Source organism: Lygodium microphyllum, chromosome 6 (genome assembly GCF_053477565.2).
Source record: "Lygodium microphyllum isolate KBCC chromosome 6, Lygodium_microphyllum_v1.1.10, whole genome shotgun sequence".
Taxonomy (NCBI): Eukaryota; Viridiplantae; Streptophyta; class Polypodiopsida; order Schizaeales; family Lygodiaceae; genus Lygodium; species Lygodium microphyllum.
In genome coordinates this window covers 6,930,284-6,942,723 of record NC_141140.1, presented here as the reverse complement: position 1 = coordinate 6,942,723, position 12,440 = coordinate 6,930,284, and the positions used below count along the sequence as shown (strand labels likewise).

At 46.9% G+C, this 12,440-nt stretch overlaps 1 pseudogene; it reads right to left on the bottom strand.

Annotated features, from left to right (window-relative positions):
• Nucleotides 1-295: 295 nt before the first annotated feature.
• On the bottom strand, nucleotides 296-1,066 carry LOC148034277 (putative serine/threonine-protein kinase At1g01540 pseudogene; annotated as a pseudogene).
• Between the last annotated feature and the right edge of the window lie 11,374 nt (nucleotides 1,067-12,440).

Below are 12,440 nucleotides of genomic sequence, written 5' to 3'. Positions count from 1 at the left end.
GCTAGTGTCAAAAGACACTTGATAGAGTAGAGTGAAGGAGATTGGAAGCATACATGTTTTCTGAAAACTAAGATCAATGTGAATGGCTTGAGAAGACTGGTTTGAGAGAGAGGGGTCAAGTGTGAAAAATGTTCTTTTTAAATAAAAAAAACTGGAGGAGGCTTTTAACCTTAATGCTTAAGGTTTAAGGAAAGACGGATAACGTGTTGCTGGCCACTTTTCATCCTCCCCTTCCGCGCTCATGGCTGGAGCAACAGGGGTGCTCTCAAGGACCATGGTAGTCGTCGGCTCCCCTCTAAAAATGAAGGGTTTTGCTTTCCCCTCTCATGCCTTCACTCAAGGAGCTGGATTTTGCTGCTTCTCCCTCGCTTCTCGTGCCCTTCAGCCTTCGCCTCGGCGGAAGCCAGGACCTTTCACATTCGTAACTCGAAGTGCCCCTCCGCTTCTGCTCCTTCCTGCTACACTCACAGCTAATGCATAGCACATGGCCGTCTTCTTCCATTTGCACTTTTATGATCTCCTTTTTCTTCAGCCCTGGGAGATGTGGGCCTCGCACATCTTCACGCTCACTGCTGTTGAGGACGCCTTGCTTCTTGTCGTCGCAGAAAAGCGGACTGCTGGTCCAGTTTGGAGGCCTACTAAAGTCAACAGGGGCTCGTTGTCCTGTGACCAACTCCATAAGAATCACCCCATAGTTGAACACATCACTCTTCTCTGTCAACGTTCTGGTGAGAGCATATTCTGGAGCAACATACCCAAATGTCCTCATGACTCGTGTTGTCACATGGCTGTTTCCAGGTCCTAACAATTTAGCAAGTCCAAAATCAGAGACCTTTGGATTCCATTGGATATCTATCAGGATGTTGCTTAACTTCACATCACGATGGACTACTTTAGTCTCCAACCCTTCATGCAGATAAGCCAGTCCCTTTGCAATACCGAGAATCATTCGCATTCTGATATCCCAACTCAATGGTGGATGTTTCCCCAGCTGTTCATGAAGCCACTGCTCCAAATTCACATTGTCAATATACTCATAAACAAGCATTGTTTGCGAGCCTTCCATACCATATCCAATCAACCGTAGAAATCAGTCATAACCTCTATCATGTGGTTGAGATCTTGCAAGGAAGAAGAAAACACACCACTAGCTACCTAGCTCAGCCATGGCTCTGATACCATGTTAACAAACACGGATCTAGAGCTAGTTAGCTATGGTGGACGCAAATCAAACACACGATACATTATCAGAATAAGGAATTGTAACTCAAGTGAATTAGGTTCCAAGATAGATTAGCTTGGACTCATAAACACAATCTTGAGTGACTCAAACTGAAAGTTCCATTCATTCAAATGAGTGTCAAGTACATGCCTTTATAGCTTTTTGGATAGTACCACTTTTCCTCTCTGTGCTTATGGGATTTCAGACATCTCTTCTTAGAGCTTCTTTGTCATATCTCTCATACAAAGCCACTTATGGGCAAGCCTCTTTTGGGCATACATCATTTGCTATTCTAAACAGGTTGCATGGCTTAAGAAATTGAGTGATAAAATCATGTTTCCTTTTTGCATTGTTGGAATCCTACTTGAGAAATTTAATAAATTCTTAGAATGCCCACTGTCATGGGAAGAGTAGGAGTACCTTAGCAAGTAATATAGTGACCACATAGATGACCTTCTAAGACTCATCCTTGACGAAAAAATTGATGTACATGGTTTGGTCACCCCATATTTCGTAATAGATTGTGTCTCCAAACCATTGAGGAAATATCAACATTAGAAAAAAAAGGAGAGGGTGGAAGCTCATTCAAGAAAGTATGGTGCACCATGAGAGTCTCAACAACTAAAATTGGAAATTAGCTCATGAACATTTTAGAGCAAAAATGAGCTATATGGAAATTTCAAATTGACCCAAGGTACATAGCTTTGACTTCCTTTTGAGTGCTTGCCACTATCTGAGGAGTCTTGCTAGTTGGACCACTCTTAGACCTTCCTTGCTTGACAAAATCTTCACAAAAGAAGAGTTTTATGTTGGGAGCAGATTAGATCAAGGAGGTATGGTACTTCATGTTGCAGCATATCTAACCCTATTTGTAAAATTGCCACAACTTCTTGACATATAGGTTGCACTTCAATACAATCATGACTTCTAACAATGGCTCACACCTTGGCGAAGTACCCTTGTAGCATACCTTACTTAGTTGTACATTACAATTTTGTATGTAATAGAATTTATATTTATTTAACACTGCATTAGTGAATTTGAGAAATTTCCACAAGTTTAGGACTCATGGCCAAAACTTTCTCTTTGCTATAACTCTCACACTGTTGCTCCAAATTTATTGTTCAATAGCTCAATAGATTCCATTTTTCATAAGGTTTCCAATGATGTGTCACATGATAGATGCTGGAAACTTAATTACGTCTTTTTGGAGTCCCAATATTCTAAAAAATGAAGAATGGGATTCCCAAATTCAGTAAAATTGTGTTATTTAGATTTAGAAAATATCTGTGCACACCACAAGATCAATATTCTTTCAATGCTCAAAAGCATTGCAACATTTTTCATGCTCGGAGAGAGTAAGTGAAGCAACGGTTTACTAGTTGGTAATATTCTCAATTTTTTTCAAAAACCACAATTTTGTTGAATTCTACTGCATGTGACCTCAATTTTTATCAAGTGAATGCAGGAAAATAGGTAAGGTGACTCTCAAGGCAACAATGATGGAGCAACAGCTTGTCGACAACATAAGTATTGGAGAACACAAGAAGGTTGAAGATAAGGATATGAAGAACTCTTAACACACTCCACAGGTATGCGAAAAGAAATCAAACAACAATAAGTTGACTTTGTCAAGAAAATCTCACTCTACCTATTACCTAAAACTCTCTATTGTTTCAACATGAAGTGCAACAGTTGGCCATGAAATTCAAGTGTGTCTCTTCAATAGCAAGTCTAGCATTGAGGCTTATGGAATGATCATCCCTATAGTATTAATGAATAACAAGTCATCTAGCATGGAGGCTTAAGGAATGATCATCCCTATAGTATTGATCATTCTTAGCCCTTGAATTCTAGCATTCTTCTATCTCTTTTGAAAGGTTGAAAGCCTCATTGTATGACATAGAAAAGTGAGAAAGAAAAGACAAGAAAAGTATACACAATCATAGCATTGTACCTAGGGGTTCTCGAATTAGGTACATCTTGTGACCTGGGATAGTTGGCTTTGTTGCTAACCCCCTAGCCCCTTGTACATTCTCCCACAAATTATTGAGGGCACATTAGACTTGTCACCCTGAGATATTTGCACATTTATTTTTTAATTCCATCTCAGTGCCATCATAATGAGCAACAAAGCAAGGTAGAAAGGCATTGGAAAAGGACACAATTCTCTTCAATCACTGCAAGTAGTTGCAACTATTGAAAGATTAGGATATCAAGTCACTTAGCTACTATGATGCAATGTGTTGTCCACGACAATGCATGTGTGTCAAGAATCCTTTCAAGTGTACTTTTCTTAGTGTTGAAAAATTTTCCCATCTAATTGTAGTCCGTGCTTCATTGACTACATCACGATGAGGAACCATGATGATTGTCTTCTAGCTAACTAATACCTACACACTCATGTAATATTTTCACCATAACCTATACACGGTTTGGGTCCTCAAGTGTGGAACAACACTCTAGGCTTGAAACCAACAAAATATATCTTATGCATGATAAGAAGATTAACACTGCCCGTAGGGAGAGACCACACAAGAGGTTTTCCAATTGTAGGTATTGAGGATTCCATATCTGTTGTTGACCTTTAGCCCAATACTCTTCCCTTCATCTCACCATCGAAGCTCACAAGGATAATGAACACCATCAGAATTTACCAAGAGAATATTAAGAATACCAATAATTTCAGCAAACTGTCAACTACCATCACTCCAATCACAACTAGCCTAGTGCTACAAGCATTCTTCATCAACAAATTCAAAAGGATTCCTCCAAGGTGACACACAACTATCCCTAGCACCCACATCTCCAATGCAAGGAGGAGCATGCTACATATGATAGCGAGTGCTATAGTATTGACACTCACCTAGGAAGGGGGTAATATTGCTAGCAAGAAGCAACATGCAATGTGCAAGCAAAGCATGAAGAAAAGCAATGTATTTGTTGAGTCATGTTGATGTTAATGAGAAGTTTGTGTGTTCTCTAAGCGTGATGAAGATTGCACCCAAATCAATTAGTGCAATTTTCTAGCTATTCATATCTACTCATACTACTTCACTTTTTTTGCCTTGAAAAACTAGACCATTATCCTAATCTTCAATCAATATTATGTTTAAGAGAAAGCAACACTAAGAAATAGGTCATAGTCTATCCCTTCATGACTAGAATTGATGGAGAACTTCACACCTATAATCTTAATTGGCCATTCAATGGAAGAAAGAAGGCAAGTGCACAACGTTTGCACAACTTTTTTAGGGTTAGGGTTTCCTCATCCCTCTTAGGCATCCAGTCCATCTTTTGGGCCAAAAGACTAGTCATCTCTTTTAGGCATCTTTTAGGCATGTTTTTCCTATAGTAAGAATAGAATAAAGCATTTGCAGTTTTACCACGGGAGCCTATTCCAACATTATAAATTGCACAGAATCAAGCCTTGGCGGTTGAGCGAAAGCTCCCACATTTTGGTTCCGTTGCCGGGACCACGGATTCAAGCTCGAGCACTCGCGTGCCTCATATCGAGCATCGAAGTAGGGTATTCACCCCGAAACGGAGCTTGAGATAGGTAGGAAGTTGGGTGTTTTTGATCTTCAGAACAGGTAAGTATTTTGGAATAATCTGGTTATTAATGACTGGAAAACATGGAGAAATTAGTTCAGTGTTTTGCTTTCGATTCAGGATGTGTTTAGGATAGATTAGCAGTAGGAAATCACACACGAAGAGGCAGAGGGCTGCTGCTGAGAAACAGGGGGAAAACCACAAAAAACGAAAGGAAAAAATGGAGTAAATGCAAAGGTAACGGCATAGGAAACGCCAGGGAAGGAATCTGCAGTGTGCAGGGCAGAACTAGCAGGGTATAAACTCTGGGAGGGCAAGAGGACCCCATTTCCAACCAACGGAGAGCGAGAGAGATAGAGAGTGAGAGAGTGAGTGAGCTAGGCAGCCGTCCGATTGACCAGAGCAAGGAGGACATCGCATTCGGCGACTCCCAGGTGACCGATCTCCTCTGCGCCACTTCAACTCCGTTCGCTGGTTAATCGCATGACCAATATGATAAAACATCTAGTGAAAATCGAGCAAATCTGTGTGCACAACTCATCGGACTGACGAAATCGAACGTCCGACTCAGTGTCCGATTCCCAGAATCGAACACTCGGACAACCGTCCGATCAGAATGACCCGTCCGATCACTAGAATCGGACCAACTAGTCCGATCGGACGTGCCACGTGGCACTCGGACCAACCGTCCGATTTTTAGAATCGGACGCTCGGACCAACTTGTCCGACTCAAACACTCGGACCACTCGGACGCTCTGACTCGGACCCACCCTGTCTGATTGGACGAAGTAATACACGTCACCAGTCGGACCACCTGTCCGGTCCGATTCCCAGAATTGGACCCATCCATAATCGGACCACTAGGAATTGGGTCACCCAGTCCGATCGGACCGCCCAGAATCGGACCTTCTTGGCCGATTCCTCGAACACCTGCCCGTCCGATTCTTGAGAATCGGACACGCGGACCTTAAAGACCACCACTCAGCCCTGACATACCTGGTCCGATTCCCAGAGTCAAATCAAAACAAAACCTGACCATCTAGGGATACACTGGGGCACTCCCCCAGCGACCCACCCCCACGTGAGCGACAGGAAGTAGCATAGGACCCTGGGACCCGTAGAGCGGCTAGGACTAGAGTAGCAAAGCCTGTCAGGCCCAAAACGAGCAAGAGTGAGTGAGACACCGGGGAATCACTCACAGCACTCGGGTTGAATGTCCGCACTTGAAGTACACTTAGGAAAGCCGAAAGCCTGATTGAGCACAAGTGCACGAGGAACAACACACTCACGAGTGACCATAAGTTGAGCGCTGCATTCAAAAATTAAAAAGAACTCACTCAGATAAACCGCCCAAAAAACCCACCAATAGGAGAAGACCCAAGGTGTATGCAAACGCGCGGAGCGCAAGGTAGGATCAAGCAAGGAGCGACAACGACAAGGATCTGACTTACGACCAGGCGCAAGAATCCAACCATGACAGAGGGAGGCTCAGATCATCGGTTTTTACATGGGAGCTAGATGTTAGCGCATTTCCAGACGCCATACAACAAATGGTGAGCAGTTACGATGCGCATGCCAGGTACGAACACCGTGGCAGAACGGTAGAGGCAATCATTGCGGACCTAGAGGAGGAGAGGAGGCTAGCCCGCAAGGCATTGCAGGGCATAGCAGAGTACAACAGGGACCAACAAGCCAGGAGGCTAAGGCAGAGCATGGAGCTGCATGAGGTGCAGCGAGTGCTGAACTTGGCTGGCCGAAACCGGACAGACCAGGAAAGAGCATTAGAGGAAGACCTGACGCTGGGCGAGCTCCTCATGAAACGGCTGCTCGATAACACCGCGGTGGAACAGAATGCCACTGTGCTAGCAACCTCGCTACTTGCAGGGCTAGGGGCAAACCAGGGCTCAAAGAGCCAAGCCAAAATACCTATTGTTGCCAAGCAACTCGACAAGTACCAGCCACCGGATGACCCATACAGGTTTGTCGAGCAGTTTGAGCAAGTTTGTGAAGCCAATGGCCTTAACGACCAGGCCCAATGTTCGCAAGCATTCGGACTTTGCTTAAGCGATAAGGGTAGGACGTGGTATACGAGCCTAGATGCTATAGAACGAGCCAACTTCAATAACCTCAAGGACCTTTTTGTCAAGAGGTTTGCCGAACCCGGATACTCTGACAACTTGCTAGTGCGCCTGATGAACGTGAAGCAGAAGGAGAGGGAGGGCATCCACGACTATGTGACGCACGTGAGAAGCCTCCTTAAGAGAATCCGCTTAGGCGAAAGACTGACTGACAGGGCAGTGTCAACTGTATTCATCAGTGGGATTTGGGATGAAGAATTGTACAAGGCACTAGCAGGCAACTCGAGCTTGCAACAAGACGTGGTGGCTAGGGTTTTTGAGGAAGCCATTAGGGTTGATGACCAGCTAAAAGAGCGGAGCTCCAGGAGCTCAAACCTAGAAGAAATCAAGCCACGGAGTTTAGAGAAAACGCCAACCTCTAGCGAGCGATCAAACGCATCATCCCAAGATAAGGGGAAGGCCACCGAGACGGACCACGACTTGGCCGAGGTCAGGATGGAGCTGGCCAAAATACAAGACATGTTGAGGCGACCGACGCATCCGCACGTCTAATGCGTGTACTGTGGAGGAAACCACCTGCCAACAGAATGTCAGGACCCTAGGTCAAGACCCTGCGCTAACTGTGGAAGGTTCGGCCATGATGCCGCACACTGTAGACTACCACGAAGACTACCATATATGCAACCCTATGGCCAGCTTTACCCGGCTAACAGACCACAGCCATTCTTCGGAAGGGGAGCCCCACTAGCCCTACCAGCGCCTAACGACATGAAGCCAGCGGTCCCTAGGCTGGACATAAATCCTACCGGTTTTCCTAGACCGCCTGGTCCCTATGTGACCCACCCACCGAGCGATGCTCCCGTACACTACGTAGAGGAGCCCAGTGACGAAGAAACCTACATATGCCCTTACGTCTCGCATGACGACGAGGGCAATGCAATCCTCATGGATTACCGACCGGTGCCGGTGATGGCATTAGGACGAGGATGGGGTAGAGGCCTGGGAGGGAAGCCACAGGATCCGGTCACTTGCTGGACTTGTGGACATCCCGGCTACATCTCATCACGCTGCCTAGAAAGAGAGCAGCAAAGTAGGGACAAAGCTGACCAAAGGTGCGCGGAGTGCGGAATCACCCATCTTTTCATAGACTGCCCAAAACGGAAGCCGCCTTTCGGTTCAGCTAATTTGCCATCCGTCCCGCTGGGACTATTTGGTGTTGAAAACCCCGATGGGGAGGCCACACCTATCCCCCTACGAGTGATGACCCGAGCACAAACGAAGCAGGCCGGTGTCTCTCTGCCAGGACCTAGCAATCTCAACGCGACCTCAGTAGGAAAGAAAAGCCGTAGGCGGAGAAAGAAGAGATCGGAGGCTAAGGTCGCACTAAAAACCGACAGCGTTACAACCTTACCCTAGGGAAAGAAAGTCTCAGACGCAGAGGCAGAGACTTCAGCCCCTAAAACAACCCAAAAGGAAAGCGCTAAGGTAGGGGAATACCCACACCCCAAGCGGCAATTGGAAGCCATAGAAAAGGTGAAGGAATGGGTGAGGGAGGCTCAACAGCACCTCAAGGATGTCGAACCCATCACGGAGGACGAGATTGATAATCTCTCCAGCATGAGTGCACTGCTATCACTACCCCAACCTAAGTCTGCCGAGGCTGCTACGCCACAGGCAGTGCTGTCAAGGCCAAGCCTAGACGTAACAGACCCGCAGGATAGCCACGGCCATTGGCCCCGGACAGTCTGAACGAAGGGAAGGACGAGTGTTTAGCAATCTCCTAACCACACTAGTGACCACCCCTGTAACGGTTAGCCTGGGAGAGCTGCTCAGGCAGCACTCTGCCCTATGGCAGGACCTCAAGCATTGGGTCGAGAGACCACACGAGCAAGCTTCGACAGATACTCAAGACCAGGATGCGGAAACACACTTACCAAGTTTGACGGTACACTCCGGCCCTAAATCCTTGCATGTCAACGCCTTCTGGGAGGGCTCGGAGATGCACGCAGTCCTGCCAATCCTAGCCCTGGGAGACACAACGAGAAAGGGGATTGTAGACACATGAGCTGGGGTTAGTGTGCTTAGCCACGCAGTGTTACAGAAGTGGGGAAACCCGCCTGTCGAAGCTGCTCGGTTTAACGTGACGCTAGCAAACGGTATGCGAGTGAAACCATTCGGGGTCTTGAAGAATTAGCCAGTGAAGATTGCAGGAGTCCAGTTCTCTGTCGACTTTATCATCATGAAGGGAGTGGACTATGATATCTTATTGGGTCGACCCTGGATGCGCAATGCTAGAGTTATCGAAGACTGGGGTAACAGCCTGATCTTCCTGGGCAACCGAACCAACACTGTGAGAATAGAGATGGACACTTGGAAGACCTCTCCAGTCGACCTAGATGCCATCTCTACTCTACTCAAGGGAAACACCCAGGACAAGGAACCCTATGGGTCCTTAACTAAGTATATCCCATGCCCAGAGGACGAGCGGGATTGGATGCATGTTCTCGCTATACTCGACCTGCCGTTCTCAGATCATGAGGCGTACGAGCAGGCTGTCAAAACAGTTGGCAAGCCAAAAGAAACACTGCCTACACTTGTCTATATGATGGCAGCAAGCCTCCATGAAGGGCCTAAGCCTGTCGCTTTCCAAGTGCCTACCAACAGGAGAGAACTCCAGGGAATACTGGGGCACTTAACGGACCGACTGGCACGCAACGCAGCCGCCAATCTCAAGCCTCTCCAAGACCTCTTGGAAGAACCCGAGTGGAAGTGGACCAGGGTACACGAACTGAACCTCAGGTACAAGTGGGCATTGGTCCCCGACCAACAAGACGAGGCAGAGTAGGCCTTGGGGGACGATGAGCAGTCTAGCGAGGCAGATTCCTGTGACGAATACGAAGATTGCCAACCCTTCGATGAAGGAAGTGAGGGTGAGATGGACACCGTAGAATATGACACCGAAGGGCGAGAGATTGAGCAAATCCGGGCAGATGCTAAGCCGCAGACGAGACCGGCCCTTAGAGTGGACCAAGGAGTCATGTGTGCGAAATGCAATCGTGCTTGGTTGGAACAGATGGGAGCTGTGGATTTTAAGCAAGCCGGCCTGACCCAACCAGGAACGGCAGCAATGATTAGAACCGAATCGCCATTCGAACTACGGCCGCCAGGGGAGACCACCTCCTCTAGTGAAAATGGGGAATTCGACTCTGAATCTGAAGTTACTTCAGATGATGACCCAGAAACCCCTAGGCCACCCATGACCAGACGCACCAAGGGAGACTTACCCATCCACCTAAGGCACAGACGGTTACGATAGAATGAAGCTAAGCGTCCCAACGATGCACGATCAGAGGAACAAAGGAAGCCACAAGACCTCCCTAAGCGCTTTTCGAAATTCAAAAGAGGGGACAGGGTGGTGGTTCTGCTAAGTGCCAAGCGCCAAGGGAAAACCCGCGAACCAATCGAAGGGCCAGCCAAGGTCAAGGAGGTAAACCTAGCCCTAGAAGGGGAAGTACCCCGACTAGTGTTCATTGCCGAGGACTTGACCACGGAAGAAGAGTTCAGCCTTATCACTCTTTTGTGGGAGTACCAGGACGTATTTGCTTGGTCTTTAGATGAGCTACGAGGGGTAGATCCGAGTGTTCTGACTCACAACATACCCATGACAACGGATGCAACGCCGGTCAAGTAGCGACCATACCCCATGAATCCAAAGCACGCTCATGCTGTCAAGGAGAAAATTGACAAGCTGATGAGAGCCGGATTCATTTACGAAATTGAGCACACGGACTGGGTGTCACCCATAGTCATTGTGATGAAGAAAAACGACAAGATTTGAGTGTGTGTCAATTACAAGAAAGTAAACGCCGCGACAAAGAGAGACAACTACCCCTTATCGTACACGGAGCAAATGCTTGAGAGGGTGGCAGGTAAGGAAGCCTACAGTTTTCTTGATGGCTTCTCGGGGTACAATCAGGTGCAAGTGCACCCTGCAGATAGGCACAAGACCGCCTTCGCCACTGAGTGGGGCGTCTTTGCATACGTAGTCATGCCATTCGGGCTAACCAATGCCCCCGCCACCTTTCAACGCCTCATGTGCACCATATTCAAGGACATGCTTCGCAAGGAGTTAGAGGTCTTCGTCGATGACCTGTGTGTCCATTCGACCTGGACCCAACATCTCGAAAAACTCCGCGCGGTCTTTGAACGATGTCGTTTATACCGTCTCTCCCTCAACCCCCTGAAATGTCAGTTTTGGGTGAAGCACGGATGCATCTTGGGACACGTGGTGTCCAAGAATGGCATTGCCACGGACTTCTCAAAGGTCAAGGTCATCGTGGACCTTCCACCCCCAAGTAATTACAGGGGAGTTCAATGCTTCTTAGGTCACACAGGATACTATCGGCGGTTTGTATTGAACTATGCGCTGTTGAGATATCGAGCTCCACTCGTGATACGCCAGGGTGACCGTTGTGTATTTATGTCACCGACTTGTCAATTGCAGATGCGGTTGGTACACCGCCCCTGAATAATAGCTATATGATAGCTATCCTTATCTACTCTAGTTAGTGGCTCAGTTAGTATGCCACCTTAGTTAGTTGAGTTTGGTTTGAGACCCATATCTAGGGTTCTTCTATTTCTTTGTACTTGAGTTCTTTTGGCTTCCACAACTAAGAAGAGGAAAACTGTTTTCAGCCTCCACCCTTGTGTGTATTCCCCCATTGTGCAAGCAAGAAAGCTACAAGTGAGACTCCTTCCTTCTCTCCCACAATCTTGACATGGTATCAGAGCCTTGTTCGTGGTAAGGAGCTCAAGAAAGCAAGCCAAGCTCGCGGTGTTCTGGTAAGAGGAGCAGTGTTGCTTTCATTTTCTGTTTTGGGAGCAGATCTCTGCAGGCAGCACAGCCGGAAAGTGCAGGAGTGCATTGTCTCAGGTTGAGACGCCCTTCCCGGTGAAGCAAGAGGGCAGTATATGCTGCGGGTCAGGGCTTTAGCCCTTGGCGACCTTGTTTTTTTGATTTGAGGCCATTTCGGGGCCTATTTTGGAGGCGGAAGTTTTCTGCACGCACTCAGGAAAAGGCCCTGTTTTATGCTGTGCAGCCACTGTTCTACAGGTCGGTGAATAGTTACTGTAAAGTTTTGCAGATTTTCCCTTGTGAGGGTGAAGCTGTGGTTTTTGCAGTGACAGAATTTTTTGCAGTCTTCTGTAATGGCATCTGATTCTCTTTCACAAATTGTCACTGAAAAGCTTGACAAGAACAACTTCCAAGCATGGAAGTTTAGAATGACGAATTTCCTTATGGGAAAAGGATATTGGGAATTTGTTGTAGAAAATGAAGAAGAACCAGTTCTTCCTGATGTTCCCAATCAACAGCAAATGCAGGCATTTAAAGCATGGCATGAGAGAGCCAGGAAAGTTATGTATTGGCTGTCTATCAGCATTTCAGACTCTATGATTGTGCATATTCAGGATGCAAGTACGCCAAAGGAGGCATGGGATACTTTGTCAAAAATGTATAGCACAAATACGCAAGCCAGGAAAATGCAGCTCAAGCAAGAGTTGCACAATGTGCAAAGAGAAAATATGAG